Source organism: Saccopteryx leptura, chromosome 6 (assembly GCF_036850995.1).
Source record: "Saccopteryx leptura isolate mSacLep1 chromosome 6, mSacLep1_pri_phased_curated, whole genome shotgun sequence".
NCBI lineage: Eukaryota > Metazoa > Chordata > Mammalia > Chiroptera > Emballonuridae > Saccopteryx > Saccopteryx leptura.
Genome location: NC_089508.1, coordinates 184498103 through 184515213, shown reverse-complemented (window position 1 = coordinate 184515213; position 17111 = coordinate 184498103).

The following is a 17111-nucleotide window of genomic DNA, read 5'->3' as shown; positions in this document are numbered from 1 at the left end:
CTCATGATTCAGGACCCGTTTCAAGGGACTGGCTGCAATGTTCTCTTTGGGTTTTGAGAGATATTGCTGCATCCTGAGGATCGTCTCTCCTTGTTCTGTTTTACCTGTCTCAGTTTGGTTTATTACTCATGACAAATGGATTCCAAATTGTTTCCGGGGAAAATGGTGTTCTTGGGCATATAAAGTGTCTTAGGGAGGATGACTATCAGGATGACCCATGCTACGCCTCTCACTACCTGGATCAGCTGTACATTGCTGCTGTAACAAATTATCTCACAGTGAGTGGCTTCAATCAACACAGGTTTATCGTCATCTTACAGTTCTGGAAGTAAAAAATTGGATACTGGTTTCAAAGGATTAAAATCCCGATATTAGCAGCCCTGAGTTCCTTTCTGGAGTCTCTAGTGGAGAATGCGTTTCCTCATCTTTTTATGGCTCCTAAAGGCTGCCGTCCACCTCAAAGGCAGCAGCAGTGGGCTGGGTCCTTCTCGCAACACATCACTCTGCCTATTCTGCCACACTCTTTCATTTTTAAGGACTATGTGATTATACTGGGCTGTCCCAGATAAGCCAGGGTAATCTCCCTAGACCAAATTCCTAACTTAATCACCTCTGCAAAGCCCCTTTGCTAGGTAAGAAAACATATTCACAGGTTCTAGGGGTTAAGATATTGATTTTTTTTAGAGGGAGGCATTATACCGCCTCTTTAACACCCCAAGTATAAACTGCTACTACTTGCTATATTGTATATCCCAACTTCCCACCCCTCAAAAAACCCAACTAGAATGTAAGTTCCATAAAAGCTTGAAATCTGCCTTGTTTTTTGCCATTTTCCTCAGTGTCTACGACAAGGGCTGGTACAGCGAAGGTATTTAATAAATATTTCATAGAAATGAATTTAATCAGTCCATCCATAAACCCTGATACTTTTTCTACTGTTATTAGAAAAGATTTATAGCAGTAGCACATCAGTAGATGATTTCTGCTACTTAAGGTCTCACCTTGCCAAACCTCATAATGTCTACATGAATGGGCTTCTGGGTCAGGCTGCACAGAGTAGAAATCCTTTCCCCACGGACTATTTCCTTGCACAAGACGGACAACAAAAAACACCCAGCACAGTTTCACAAGAGCCAAACACTGTTTTAACCACTTTGTGTGCATGTTCTCATTTTGTTCTTGTAAAGAAGAGAAATACCTCGAGGTAGAATCAGGGAAGACTTCCCATGGGGTGTGAAATAGTATGTGAGCATGTCTTTGGCCCGACTCTGTGGGAAGCGGAGTAATACCTGACTCCAAAGATGCCCAAGTCTTTGTCCCAGCAAGGGTCCTCAGCAACTGGGACTATGCTAGGTTACATGGCAAGGGGCATTGGGGTAGTAGGGGGAAAGAGGGTTGGCAATCTAACAAACAAAATAGAAACATACTCATAAATACAGAGACCAGACTTACAGCTAGCTGTCAGAGCGGAGGAAAGTTGGAAGTTGGGTGAAAAAATGTGAAGGGATTAAGAAAAGGAAAAAAAAACCCCAAAACTTCTAGACAGACAACAGTATGGGGATTGCAGGAGCGAAAGGGGATGGGGAGGGAGAGAGAGGTGGAAGAGGGAGAAATATGATGGTAGAGGGAGACTTGACTTGGGTGGTGAACACACCATGCAACAGACATATGATGTATTGTAGAATAGAACACCTGAAACCTGCATAATTTTATTAACCAGTGCCCCAATAAAGTCAATAAAATATTAAAAATATATAGGAGGTTGGTAATCAACTTGCTTTAAATAAGGAAATGATTCTGCATTATCCCAGTGGGCCCAATGTAATTACTAAGATTCATTAAAAAAAAAAAAAAAAAAAGGACTGAGTGTCAGGGCAATGTTAGAATGAAAGGAGGATCAGGGAAATGTAATACCACTGGCTTATGGGCAAGGAAGGTGGACAGGCTCCAGAGCACGCACAAGCAAAGGCACTGGGTCCAGCCCTCAGGATGTCCAGAAAGGAATGAAGCTCTGTCAACACCTTGATTTTATCCCGGGGAGACCCATGTTGGGACTTCAGACCTACATAACTGTTAGCAAATAAATTTGTTATGAGCCAATCGGCTGTTAGAGCAACTTGTTCTAGCAGCAAACAGAAAGCTAATATGAAGTCATTTCTAATTTCTCCTTCGGCACGTTTCAGTGTGTTATCCACCTTTTAAAAAACTATGCCCTTTCATCTTCTCATTTTAAGTGAAACCAAACTCTTTCTCATAGAATTTTCTTTGAAACAGTCATTGCTGGACTCCCCTCCTCTCATTTCTCTTGATTCACGAGACAAGGAGTAGTTAGCATGCACGTTACTTAGACGTATCAGCAGTCTTTCCTCAATGAATTCAAATCCTATTATTCTTCTAACATTTTGCCTCACAGTCTCTCACAATGCATAAAAGACAGTAGCTTTAATTCCTTTCTCTTTCAGAAACTGATATCAATGTATAAATGTGGACTCAGAAACTTCACAGAGGAGCAAAAAGTGGGGTGGGTAGCTAGGATATTGATTGCAAGAAGGTATATGCAAAATGCATTTTCCCCTTCATCAAGTTTCTTTCCTGGTAACAGAGCTTGATTGAAAATGAGTAAAATGGTTCTCTTCTCTTCTCTCTAAAAATCCCTTAATAGTAATATCTACAATAGTAGTCTTTAACCAGTTTCTTAAAATGATTTACCTCAATCTGCTCTCTCTCTCTCTCTCTCTTCTCTCTCTCTCTCTCTCTCTCTCTCTCTCTCTCTCTCACACACACACACACACACACACACACACACACACACACACACACTTTTTTTTTACCTCTTCCCACTACAGATTTGGGTTCCCAACTCAATAGAACAGCAGGAAGAACAACCTCGTGTGAAAGTTCAGTGATGTTTCAGGACCACGGACAGTAGTATATTTACTTCAGGAAAGCGTCAAGTTACACTAATACATATTTAAAAAAACTATTTCATGTTGAGATTAAATTCTAAATTTTACTTCCTTTCTTCAAACTTCCTTTCCTCACACATGTCCTACTCCCTCAAAACAAGCCTCTTTGGCTTCCAATACCACATTCTCTCATCAGTGAGCCAGATTGTTTACTACTTAATATTCTGATCTGTCCTCTTGCCAGACTCAGTTCCTGGATTCTTCTCTCAGCTCTTGTTTACTTTTTTGTCCTCAAAGAATTTCAGAGAATATGCGTGGATGGTAACTCCATGCAATTCAACCTCAGTTGGACCCTGTTTTTGAATCATTTATATTAGTAAACTGACATTTTTCCATGTAGATAAAAATAATATATATCATTAAAATAGTTCAATTATAAGCAATTTTAGAAGGTTTCACCTAACTTATTTTTACTTCAAGTACTATTTCCAGTAAAGTTTTTCAAAATATTTTCACCACCTGACACAAATATTTCCTCCTTCTATAGGTTATTTTACTTTTATCCACTGGATTGTTTGGGTGATCACATGAAAGAAAGTCACTCAATTCTTTGCCTTATGTCTTCATAATTTCTCTGTTTTTGTCCCCATATGGACTTTTTCTCTGATCCCAGAGGGATTTCACTGTCCTCAAATCCAACAAATACTACCCACACCTTTGGTTCTTGAGCTCTTAAAATCTGTGGGATGTTGGTTCTTGATAATCCTTCACATTTACCTTTGCTACTTGACTATGCCCTTGATTTCTGCCTTCAAATCTACTCAGACCCTCCTTTTTAAAACAAAGTTTCCCTCAACACTGCTCCTACTAACTGAGCTTTCTGTGAACTTAAAGGGGGGGAAAGAGAATATTCTACATTCTCAATTTCCACTTTTTAAAACCCTCACCTAATAGGGCTTCCGTCTTCACCTCTCAAAGGAAACCATTTGTTCAAGGTTCACTGAAGATTCTTTGATTGACAGATTTGATAGAGTTTTTCCCTTGAGAGTCATCCCCACCCTGGCCACTTCCACAGTAGTTTTCAATGTGTATCCTCTCCACAAGGCTGCCCATTCTCTCTCTTCTCTACTCCTTCCATTTCAAGTGCAAGGGTCTCCACATCTTTGCTGTTATTACAGTACTTGCTTCAAGTTTATTCCTAGCTGTTCCTCTTCATTCCGTACTCTCTCATTTTCCTTTGAAATGTCTTTATTGTCCCAGTGTGAACTTGAAAATTCAGAGTTTACTTTTGTCTGTTCTTATCATTAGTCCCTTTATAGTTATCTCCCTAATGTTTCTGATGCCTCTCATCTCCTTTTGAAACACTACATTTTTTAGTGAAATAGGCCTGGAAAAAGTATAGTCAAGGATCAACACACTCTCTTTTTTTTTCTTCTGAAGTTAGAAGCGGGAGGCAGTCAGATAGACTCCACATGTACTTGACCAGGATCACCCGGCATGCCCACCAGGGGGCAATGCTCTGCCCATCTGGGGCGTTACTCCACTGTGGTGGGAGCCATTCTAGTGCCTGAGGAGGAGGCCATGGAGCTGTCCTCAGCACCTGGAGCCAACTTTGCTCCAATGGAGCCTTGAGTACAGGAGGGGAAGAGAGAGAGAGAAATGAAGGAGAGGGGAAAGGATGGAGAAGCAGATGGGTGCTTCTCCTGTGTGCCCTGATGGGGAATCAAACCTGGGACTTCCACATGCCCAGCTGATGCTCTACCGCTGAGCCAACCAGTCAGAGCAAGGATCAATACTCTTATACCAGACTCTGTTTATGTATTGTGGATGGCCATGGGGTTTAGCAGGTAAATATGACTGGTCAACATTTATACTATGTTAATTTTTTGGACATCCATTTTGCATATTAGCATATTAAAGGCTCTATAAAATCTTTCAGTTAATAAACCTGTTGAACTCTACTTAAGCCAATGTTCCCAAACTGATTTGACCTTGTAAACATTTTGTACATCATTTTTAAAAACATCCTATTGAACACAGAAAGATGGTGTCATCATAACAGAGCAGGTCTTTGCCATTTGGCAAACATGTTAAAATTCTGATTTTGCTACTTATTAGCTCTGTGGGCAAGCTGCTTAGCACCTCTGAGCTTCTACTTCTTCAGAAGTAATAACAACAATGTAGAAACGATCCTCCGAAGAGTAGAGAGAATGTACATAATATACTTAACCTGATAGCTAGCACTAAGTAAGGGCACCATAAACGTTAGCTCCGTTTTTGTTACTGCATGGTATTTATGCATGTGTCTTCTATATGCTGCGCTCCAGCATATTTAGAAGTCTGAATGACTCATATATTCCTGGTAGAATGTCTATACATTGTTTTACTCCATATCTATTGAGATGATTACACTATATATATATAGTAGAAGGGTGAGATACAAAAAAGGGATGAGTTACTTAGATTATTCTCTGTTATGTCATGTCATAGAATAACCCAATCCAAGATGACAAGGTGAAATTTCTCCACCAATCATTTAAAACTCAAGCCTGTGTCTAAAAACCACCTCAATGGTAATGAATTCCCCCAGTTCATAGCTTATAAGCAGTTTAGAAAATAACTAGGGAATTAAAATGTATTTTTTTATCATTAACTGCTATTTTCAAAATAGCTACTGAATGATTTCATGCCCCTTTCTTTTACTGCATGCTACTGTGTTTGGTATTCTTATTAAACCAGTGCACATCAATGGCCCCGGAACCACGGAGTTCCTACTATGATTTTCAACAACACTTAAGATCTTATTTCAAAAGGATATCATACAATTTGGACAGTGCAGTGAGGCATACATCTTCAACACAAACAGAGAGTTTCTAGAGTCTCTTTATTTTTTGTGTTGATCTGAGTCACAGAAGTTCTGTGGTTTAGGGACCTGAGATAGGCACTAACGCCAGCAAAATAATACCACATTCCAAGTGATAAAAGGACAAATTGGTTTGAAAAGTAAAATAAATAACAAGACAGTAAATATAACAACAAAGAAAAATAAATATCCTAATAGGAAACATAATTACTGTACATTATGTAAATCTGAATCTAAATGGTCAAATGTGTTTAAATAAAAATGGTGTAATCGATTTTTTTCCTAAAGATAGCTTAGAAAAATAATTTACACTCATATACCATTTTTTATACCACACCGCTTTTTAATGTGCTGCTAAATCAGACTCTAACTTTTATCTTTTATTTTTTTAACTTACGAGGTTGAGTGGGTCATGCAGGCTAAGTTACACACATCGCTGGTCATGATGACAGTCCAACCAACTTTCCCCTTTTGTTGAAACTCCCTCACCAACAATTTCTAGCTCCAGGAAGCAATAATCACGCCATTACCAGTACCAGAGTAAGTCTGACTCAAAAAAATAAAATAATGTAACATAAAATAGATAAACAGATCTCACAATGGCCTTTCTATTTGGAATGCTCTTTCTCAGAAGTATTATAGTGTTTTTATTAAAAGCTTAGATTTGGGTTCAAATTCAGGTTCAGACACTTACAAGCTCTGACCTTCAGCAAATGGCTTAATACCATGCGTTACAGATTCATGTCCTATAAAACTGACTAATGAAACTACCTACACCTCAAGGGTGCTTCTGAGGATTAAATGGGTTGGTGTGTGTAATCCTTTCAGAGCAACATCTGCTGAGGGTAGCACTGCAGGTGTTTGCTTCGACCATCATGCTTGTTGTCAGCATCACCATCATCACTATCTTTGCATAACTGTCTCCTTCACATCCTGCAGGCTTTGGTTCAAATGTTTCCTCCCAAGAGAGCCCTATATTAGCAGGAACTTGTTGCTTTGTTCGATGTTATATCTCCAGCACCCAATGGAGAATCTTGCATAGAATAGGTAGTCAATAAATATTGAGCTTATGCCCCATGATATAGCCTTATTTAAAGGTTCCTACCTAATAGTGTCCAAATCAGTGGAAAGGGCTCTTTGCAAGATTTGTTCTAATGAATATATAGGCACTGGTTGGTTGTGAGTGAGAGAAGAACTCAGTGGGCACTAAGACAAATGCATGATGTGATGAACTAGATCCTCGAGAAGTCTAAGCTTTTGAGTTATAGGAACCTCTCATGTACATCCATACAATAAATCCCCATTTAAAATATATTTATTGGTTTTATTTTTTTACTTATTCATTTTTATTAGAGAGAAAGGAGAGAGAGAGAGAGGAAAGAGATAGAGAGAACAGAGGGAGGAGCAGGAAGCATCAAATCCCATATGTGCCTTGACCAGGCAAGCCTGGGGTTTCAAACCAGCAACTTCAGCATTCCAAGTCAATGCTTTACCCAGTGTGCCACCACAGGTCAGGCACAATAAATCCCCATTTAAATTGAGTTGGCCTGATTTAGTCTCTGTCCCTAGAAAAGATGTTTATAGAACACAACTGCAAGTTCTTTGTTCCAGAACTCTTATTTCAACTGAGAATGAATTATTGTAAGCTGAGGAAATAAAATAAAATAAAATACCTAATGTGTTCTATTTAACTAGACATGAAAGTTGATTTAGAAAATTTAAGTTTATAACCAGCATGGGTGCACAACCAAAAATGGGAGAGGAGTCAACAGTCTCCCATGGTCTCTTTGGGTCTTATACTTGTAGGTTAATTACAATGACCTCAAGTGTTGAACTTATTTTCTCTAGGGGATATTTAAAAATTCCTCTATTTCCCAGGGGAATGGCCATATTGTTTCACTCTCATTTTTTGATGGGAAAATAAAGACACAAACAAGCCAATTACCATTTCTGGGTTCAAAGCCTTTAGAATTTTCGAGTGGACCTGGCCTCCCACCAACTTCATTTTAAAGGTGAAGAATATCAGGCCCAGAGAGAAAAATGCGTTGTCCAAATTCACACGCAACCAATTCTGGTCCTTCTCCTGAAATAGACTCTTTTACTACAAGCTCAAAAAGTAAGTCCATGATGGTATTTAGCTCAAAGTCATTAACCTAGAATGTTGTTGATAAAAAACAAAAACTAGCAATGGTACCAGTGGTTCAGAAACTCTGATTAAACCTTTGTGCATACTGAACTCAGGACGACCGTGTCAAGTAGTTATCATAATCACCATGTACAGATGGGGGGGGGACGGGAAGAGGCTTCGAAGGGCTGCCTGGAGTGTGATTACTCAGCTAATAAATCGTTGAATCTGTCTATGCCTCCCAACTTAATTGCAAGCCACAGACTCCTCACCACGAGGCACACTGTAGCCCCAGGAACCAGAGCCGACCCACTATCAACTTTTGTTTGGCCTAGAGTAAAGAATAGTTTTCACATTTCAAAATAATTGGGAAGTAGGTATATTTCATAATACTTTAAATTACATGAAAGTCAAGTTTCCATGTCCGCAATAAAGCAGTATTGAAACAAAGTCCCACTCCTCCATTGACCTCTTTCTGTGACCGCTTCCTCACAACCATGGCAGCCCTGAGTACTAGGACAGGGACCACAATGCACTGCAGAGCCTAACATGTGGACAATCTGGTCCTCGACAGGAACAGGTTGCATGCCTGTCTTCTTGATTATTAGGCTGCACTGAATCTCAAAGTTTACAATTAGAAAGAAAACAACAATATAATAATTAGGATTAAAAGAATAGGAGCTTTATGAGGAGGACCAATGCATGCCTCTCCACATATAGCCAGTCCCATTTATGAATGGAGAATGATGTTCAAGAGCCACTGTCTGGCACAAGGGAAAGAATCTAGTGGCAGGAAAGCAACCGCTCCAGTATATTCTAGCCGAGATAACCACATCGTCCTTACACAAGTCACAGCCGTTCCTGATAGGAAGGGGCTTCCTTACCCAGCCTGCCTGCAGGAGCAAAAGATATTCCCTTCTAATCTACATCAGTGATTCACAAAGGATGCTCCAGGACCCTCTGGGAATCCCCGAGACCCACTCAGGAGTCAGGGAGATCAAAATTGTTTTAATAATCTTACAGATTATTATCCTATTCATTCTCGCTCTCTCCTAACCGCACAGTGGAGTTTTCTAGAGGCTGCATGGTAAGGGATATCACAACAAATTGAATGCAGAAGCAGCTATGAGAATTCAGGCATCTTCTACTGAGCCCCCTATTAAAGAGATTTGCAAAAATGTAAAACAATGTCACTTTTTTTTTGCTAATTTTTTTGTTTGTTTTAGAAAACAGTTGGCCCCCGTCAGTTGGCTCAGTGCTAGAGCATCAGCCTGCCATGTGGATGTCCTGGGTTTGATTCCTGGTCAGGGCACACAGGAGAAACCACCATCTGCTTCTCCACCCCTCCTGCTCTCACTTCTCTCTTTCTTTCCCTCTTGGAGCCATGGCTCGATTGGAGCAGGTTGGCCCCCGGCACTGAGGGTGGCTCCATGGCTTCCGCTTCAGGTGCTAAAAGAACTTGGTTGCTGAGCAATGGAGCAACACTCCAGATGGGCAAAACATCGCCCCCTAGTGGGCTTTCTGGGCGGATCCCGGTTGAGGCACATACAGAAGCAGGTCTCTCTGCCCCCTTCCTCTCATTGAATAAAAAAAAAAGAGAAGGAAAAGAAAACAGTCATAAAATTACATTATGAACATGTAATGGTTCATGATTTTGATATATCATGAAGTTATTTTTAAACATGTAGGTTTTAATGTCTAGTAGAGTAAGTGTTGATAAATAAACCACAAATACATAAAAGTTCTGAACCATTTTCAAAAATACTGTAAGACTAAAAAGTTTAAGAACTGCTGCTCTCCAAATTACATCACCCTTCCATGTCTAACCCATGCCTGGCCATTGTACATGATGTTTTTTCAATTATTCTTGACTATGTACTAGGGGTTTCCAAACCTGAATCTACATCAAAATCATCTGGAGAACTTAATATCACTTCTCTGTGCTCCAAATTTTCTGGCAGTAGTGTCCAGATTGCTGTATTTTATCTTCAAATTATTCTAGTGCAACTAGTCTGGGACCAGTGCTAAGAAATCCTGCCAGAGATAATGCTGATGTTCTTTGTTATGGACTGAAGTGTATCTGCCCCCCCCTCCAAAATGCATACGCAGAAATCACAATTGCCTGGTACCTCAGAACATGAGTGTATTTGGAGATAACGTGTTTAACGAGGTAACTGAGTAAAAAATGAGGTCATTAGGATGGGCCCTAATCCAATATGACTTGTGTCCTTATAAAATGAAGAGACTCAAATACAGATGCACAAATAAAGGAAAAGAGCATATGAAGGCACTAAGAGAAAGATGGCTGCCTACAAATCCAACGAGAGTGGCCTCTAAAGGAATCTATCCTGTGAACATCTTGATTTTAGACATCCATCCTCCAGAACTGTGAGGAAATAAATTTCTGCTGTTTAAGCCAATGAGTCTGTAGTATTTTGTAATGGCAGTCCTACCGGGCTTCATACAATGCCCTTCTCTGATATTTTACCCTTCTAGTCTGTACTCATTTCCTACATAATGGTTTTCACAATCTTTCCTAATTGTTATGTATTTTTAAAATCTCCTTCCCTATTATATAAGCTCCACAGACACTAAGAGTGCATCTGTTTAATCCATGACAGTGTTATTAACTCTGGACCCAGTACTGGTACAAGGTAGATACTCAATGTTGCTTACTGAGTATATGAATGAACATCAACATTTATGTTTATTTACTTAAGTACTTGAATGTCTCTAGTCTGTGTGTCTTCTTTATTCAAATAGATTAGAAACTTCTGGATTTCAGGGACTATGGCTTATCCTATACTCTATTCCCTTATAAATGTTGTAGGTTATGTTTCAGAGCAAAAATTGCTGAATAAATGACTTAACATATGATTGGAGAGCTAACTTTAAAGTATTTTCCGAGTTAATAGTAAGAGAAAAAATAAATGTTTACTACAAGTATTTTGTGTATATCGGGTCTGGCTGAATTTAAAAATAACTTAGATTTATCTGAGTATGTCTGCTGATGACTAGTCGGAACCACAGGAATCTGTAGTATCTATTTGCATGAGTTGGTTTGCCTGAGGGTTATTGGTTTTTGCCTGAACGCTGAGTAAGAAGATTTGAGCAGATGTGTGCATGCTCCGGAGATCTTAGGAGACCAATAAAAGGAAAGAAGGAACATCTTTATCTTTCCTTTATTGCTAACTCAGGCTCTCCTGAACTTCTGCAAAGTCACCCCACCCCCACCAGCATTTATGGGGCTCCTCAATGATGCCTCACATTGCCTGACGGACAGACACCATGAGATGATATGAAGGGCAGGACACAGGAAACAGGAATTATGGATCAGAATGTAACCACAGTCTCTGGTGTTGTGGGGACATTTCACTCCTTGTGATTTAGCTGATGTAATTCTCTCATCAAACCTACAGGGTAGATATAATTACCCCACTTTCTCTCCTTACAAAGTGAGATTTAGCAAAGCCCAATTAGTTGAGAGGCAGCATTGTAACAGAGGGTCAGTGGTTAACCCCTGTGATTAGAGTGAGAGCTGGGTTCCGGTCCAGCTTTGCTACTTCCTGGCTGAGCAAGTTACTCACACTCTCCGTGCCCCATTTCCTCCCTCACAGAGCGGGGTGATAATATTAGAGTATTAGAAACACGTATCTCATAGAGATGATCTGAGGTTTAAATAAGTTTATGTAGGTAAATCTCTTAAACAGTCCCTGGCATCAAAATAAGAGATCAATAAGTTGTTTTTATTATATTAGGTCACATGAAAAGATCACAGTCAGGATTCAAAACTCTGACCTGTCTGACTCTAAAAAATCTGTGTTCCTAAGAATTATGATATTACCTTTCCAGAAACAACTTCAGCAACCACTACTCCTTCTCTTTCTCTTCTTCTTCCCTTGTTTCTCCTCTTCTTTATTGTTTCTATTTGTATATTCCTTTTATATTTACTTTTAGAGTACTTGATAGAGGACTCAGAGGTCAACAGTGGTTGCTAAGCCATATTTTGCTAACTGACAACATACATTTTAATTTATTTCATTCACGTATTAATTTCCTACAAAACACAAGCCATGGAGCCACCAAAATAAATACATTGCAGTCGTTATTTTGGAACACTGCTAGTCTTTAGAAATATCTTTTTATCATATGCATGAAGGCAGGAAGGACCCCATACCCCATCCTTTCTATGTGCTTTTCAACTAATGGGAAGAAGCACCTGACAAGACCATGTCCAGGTAATCTTCAGCGTTAATGTAATAAATATAAATATGTAGGTACTGAACTTGAAAGCATGTGACATTTGGCAGAATATCAATGAAATTGTTATGTACAGCTACGGTCTGGACTATGTAAAATTACACCTCAGGAGATGAATGGAAACCTTACACCAGCTATGAAATGGATAAAGTTGTTGGCAATGTTTAAGTTTCTGACATGCAGAAAAGTACAAAATCAACCATGGAACCACTCAGAAGTTCAGGCACGCATATTTTCATTTGCATACAGATGACTTACCAAATGACACTATTAAAATAGAGTAGCAATGGAATGTTATAAAATATGAAGATGCAACAGTTGATCATTCTGTTAGCTGTGCATGATAATCACTTTGGTCCTGTTTAATTAATTTAATTGTGATATAATTCATTATTATACAGGCAACCCCTAAAATTGTATGATCCCAAATCTTAAAGATGGTATAAGGAAAATGTAATCATCTTAAGTCAGTGGACCAAGTTCTGTTACATATTTAAGACACCAAAAATAGAAAAATTAAATAAAACAAAAAACAAAGCCATTCCATTTTTTAAACTAATTTTCCAGTTAGTCCTATCAACATGAATCACTACTTAAAGCCCTAGGATACACATTTGGGTTTTGCTAGTTAAGAATCTTTGGCTAATCCTAGATCTTTTTGCTGCTGCAACTTACAACATACAGACCCAAGTTCTTCCTCTGAACAGTGTCCAAACCAGTAATACTTATTTCTTGAAATGTATGCAAGGCAAATTTCTTGACTTGAGAGATTTCTGTTGCACACTCTACGGAAAAGGCAGAGGTCACCTAAGTATGACTGGCAGGAAAGTCATTCCAAAAGAACATGAATGCATGAAGTAATCATTAGGAAGTTGAAAGGTTACCAGAGGCAGACTGCCCTTGAAACTACGAAATATGGACCAATAAATCTCCACATTAGACCAGCCACTCCTCTGTCTGAATGAAATTGAGCATATTTTATTCAAATAAGCATGTGAGTGTGTGTGTGTGAGTGTGTATGTGGGCTATTCCAAGAATTGAGGGGAAAAATAAATCGAGAAGTGTATTATCCATGATCATCTCAATTTAGGAAGAGCCTGTCAAGTTCACTGCAAATAAACATGAGAAGGATAGATTCTTTTCTCTGTGTCATCACAGATTCCAAAACAAAGTAAATAAAATATATTTCTTTTTGTTGTGTTTTGTATTTTTTAAAGGGAATTTTTAAGAATTATAGAATTTAGGAAAGATTAAACAGCTTTAAATGGGCAATCAGGAAGGGTAATAAAATGTGGATTTTATTTTTATCATAGAGGAACTTTTATTAACAGGTATCTCACTTTTTTAGAGAGAGGAGAGGTGAGGAATGCAAGTAGGGAGTATAAAACTCAGGGACTCTTTTACAAAACAAAGCAAACTTGTGTCATGGGAGGTGGTAAATTCTGGTCACTAATGCCTTTCCATATAGGATAAAAATTCAAGTTGAAAATTCAGCACAAGTCAAATGCTCCTAATAAAATATTGATACTAAGAAAGCAAAATGATGTAAGTGCCTAGCTGGTATTTGACTAGAGACCCCCAATGAATCCCTTACAATACCATTTACTTTGGAGGGTTATGGAATGGTTGCATTTTTTTTTGTTTGTTTGCATATGGTTCTAATTTGTTCCTGCTATTTTGTTAGTCATTTACTCTTCATCAGTTTTATTTAATTTTTTTACTGAATTTATTGTTGCAACACTGGCTAATTAAATTTTATGTGTTTCAGATATACAATAATCTTGTGGCTATTATATTAAATATATTTATCTTTTTATTAATTTTATTTATTTATACATTTTGAGAGAGAGAGGGGAGAGAGAGAATGAAAGAGAGAAGTGGGGGAGGAGCAGGAAGCATCAACTCCCATATGTGTCTTGACCAGGCAAGCCTGGGGTTTCCGACTAGAGACCTCTGCGTTCCAGGTGGACGCTTTATCCACTGTGCCACCACAGGGCAAACAAGCATATTTACTTTTTATTTTAATTCACAACTCCTGATAAGTAATGAGGTTGAAAATTTCTCCACACGTTTTATAGCCATTATGGTTTCCCCATCTGTGAATTGCCTCTTTGTATCCTTTCCTCATTTTTTTGATTGGTCGTCTTTTCCTTGTCAATTTTCACAAATATTCCTTTAGGTTTCAAAAATAGTACCACTAAATACAAATGATCCAAAAGAATGCAAAACTATTCAAACAAGATTTTTGATAATGAACAGAAATGCAGAAAAACAAAATCCCTCTCGTCAAAGCCAAATAGATAATAAAGACAGCTAGAGGCATATCTGAGGCCAGGGATTAACACTTTTTTTTTTTCTGTAAAGGGCAAGATAATAAATATTTTATGCTTGGCAGGTTATGTCCTCATTCTGAACTACTGAACTCTGCTGCTGTAACCCCAATGCAGCATCTCCATACACAATATGCAAAGAAACAGGCCTGCCTGTGGTCTGTGAGACTTTATTTGCAAGAACAATCAGATTTGGCCTACAGGTTGTGGTGTGTCAATACCTGAGTTAGACAGAATAAGAGTTTTTGTTTTGCTCTGCGTTGTATTGTTTAATGTGAACTATGGACCTGTATGGTCTGATTCTATATGCTATTGTTTAGAGTCATACAGGATATGACATAGTTTCACAATTGAATTGTCAGCATTCATTCCAGCTACATCTTATTTGGTGGCATAAAGGAAGCCTGTCTGGCCATATAGCTCTTCACACTGTTCTGATTAACATTTAATGTTCCTTTCCATTTTTTATTTTATCTAATCTTCTCCCCAATTCAAAAACTGGTATAAGTCAGTACAAAAACAATTCACACATGTTACATCACTTTACTACAGTTTACAAACTTTCTGTGATACAATGACAGAGCTTTATTTTTACTGTAATTACTTATAATTTTAAATTATATCAAGCATTATACTATATTTGTTTAGTGTTGCAAAGACTAAAATTTTATGTGCATTTATGTACCCCAGAGTTCATTAAAAATTTAGATCTAAAAGACATAGGGTAGCTGCATGGAAAAGGAAACAGGACCCATACATATGCTGTCTACAAGAGACACACTTTAAAACAAAAGATGCACATAAACTGAAGATAAAAGGATGGAAAAAAAGCCCTGGCTGGTTGGCTCAGTGGTAGAGCGTCAGCCTGGCGTGCAAAAGTCCTGGGTTCGATTCCCAGCCAGGGCACACAGGAGAAGTGCCCATTTGCTTCTCCACCCCTCCCCCTCCCCTTCCTCTCTGTCTCTCTCTTCCCCTCCCGCAGCGAGGCTCCATTGGAGCAAAGATGGCCCGGGCGCTGGGGATGGCTCCTTGGCCTCTGCCCAAGGCGCTGGAGTGGCTTTGGTCGCAACAGAGCGACGCTCCAGAGGGGCAGAGCATCGCCTCCTGGTGGGCGTGCCAGGTGGATCCCAGTCGGGCACATGCGGGAGTCTGTCTGTCTTTCCCCGTTTCCAGCTTCAGAAAAAGAAAAAGAAAAAAAAAGGATGGAAAAAATATTTCACACAAACAGAAATGGAAAAAAAGCAAGAGATAAAGAAGGTCACTACATAACGATAAAGGGAGAAATCCAACAGGAAGATATAACCATTATAAATATCTACGCACATAATATAGGAGCACTTAAATATATAAAGCAGACTTTGATGGATTTAAAGGGCAAGATCAACAGCAATACTATAATAGTAGGGGATTTCATACTCCACTAACATCACTAGATAGATTTTTAAGAATGAAAATTAACAAAGAAACAGCAGACTTAAAGGACATACTAGATCAACTTGATTTAATAGATATCTTCAGAACCTTTCACCCCAAAGCAGCAGAATATACATTCTTTTCAAGTGCTCATGGTACATTCTCTAGGATAGACCACATATTGGGGCACAAAAGCGGTCTCAACAAATTTAAGAATATTGAAATCATATCAAGCACTTTCTCTGATCACAATGGCATGAAACTAGAAATCAACACAACAGAAAAAATGAAAAATACTCAAACACTTGGAAACTAAATAGCATGTTATTAAATAATGAATGGGTTAAAAATGAGATCAAAGAAGAAATAAAAAAATTCCTAGAAAGAAATGATAACGAGCATATATCAACTCAAAATTTATGGGACACAGCAAAAGCAGTCCTGAGAGGGAAGTTCATAGCATTACAAGCATAACTTAAGAAGCTAGAAAAAGCTCAAATAAACAACTTCACCCTGCATCTAGAAGATCTAGAAAAAGAACAGCAAGTAAAGCCCAGAGGTAGTAGAAGGAAGGAAATAATAAAGATCAGAGTGAAAATAAATGACACAGAGGCTAAAGAAACAATACAGAGGATCAATGAAACCAGGAGCTGGTTCTATGAAAAGGTAAACAAGATCGATGAACCTTTAACCAGACTCACCAAGAAAAAAAGAGAGAGGACTCAAATAAATAAAATTAGAAATGAGAGTGGAGAAATAACAACTGACACAACAGAAATACAAAATATTGTAAGAAAATACTATGAAGAACTGTACGCCAAAAAACTAGACAACCTAGATGAAATGGACAAATTCCTTGAAACATATAATCTTCCCGAAATTAATCTAGAAGAATCAGAAAACCTAAACAGACCAATTACAACAAATGAGATCAAAACAGTTATCAAAAAACTCCCAAAAAAAGAAAAGTCCTGGGCCTGATGGCTTCACAAATGAATTCTACCAAATATTCAAAGAAGAACTAACTCCTATCCTTCTCAAGCTATTTCAAAAAATTCAAGAGGAAGTAAGACTTCCAAGCTCCTTTTATGAGGCGAGTATAATTCTGATTCCAAAACCAGGCAAAGACAACACAAAAAAAAAACATTATAGGACAATGTCCCTGATGAATTTAGATGCTAAAAGCCTCAACAAAATATTACCAAACTGGATCC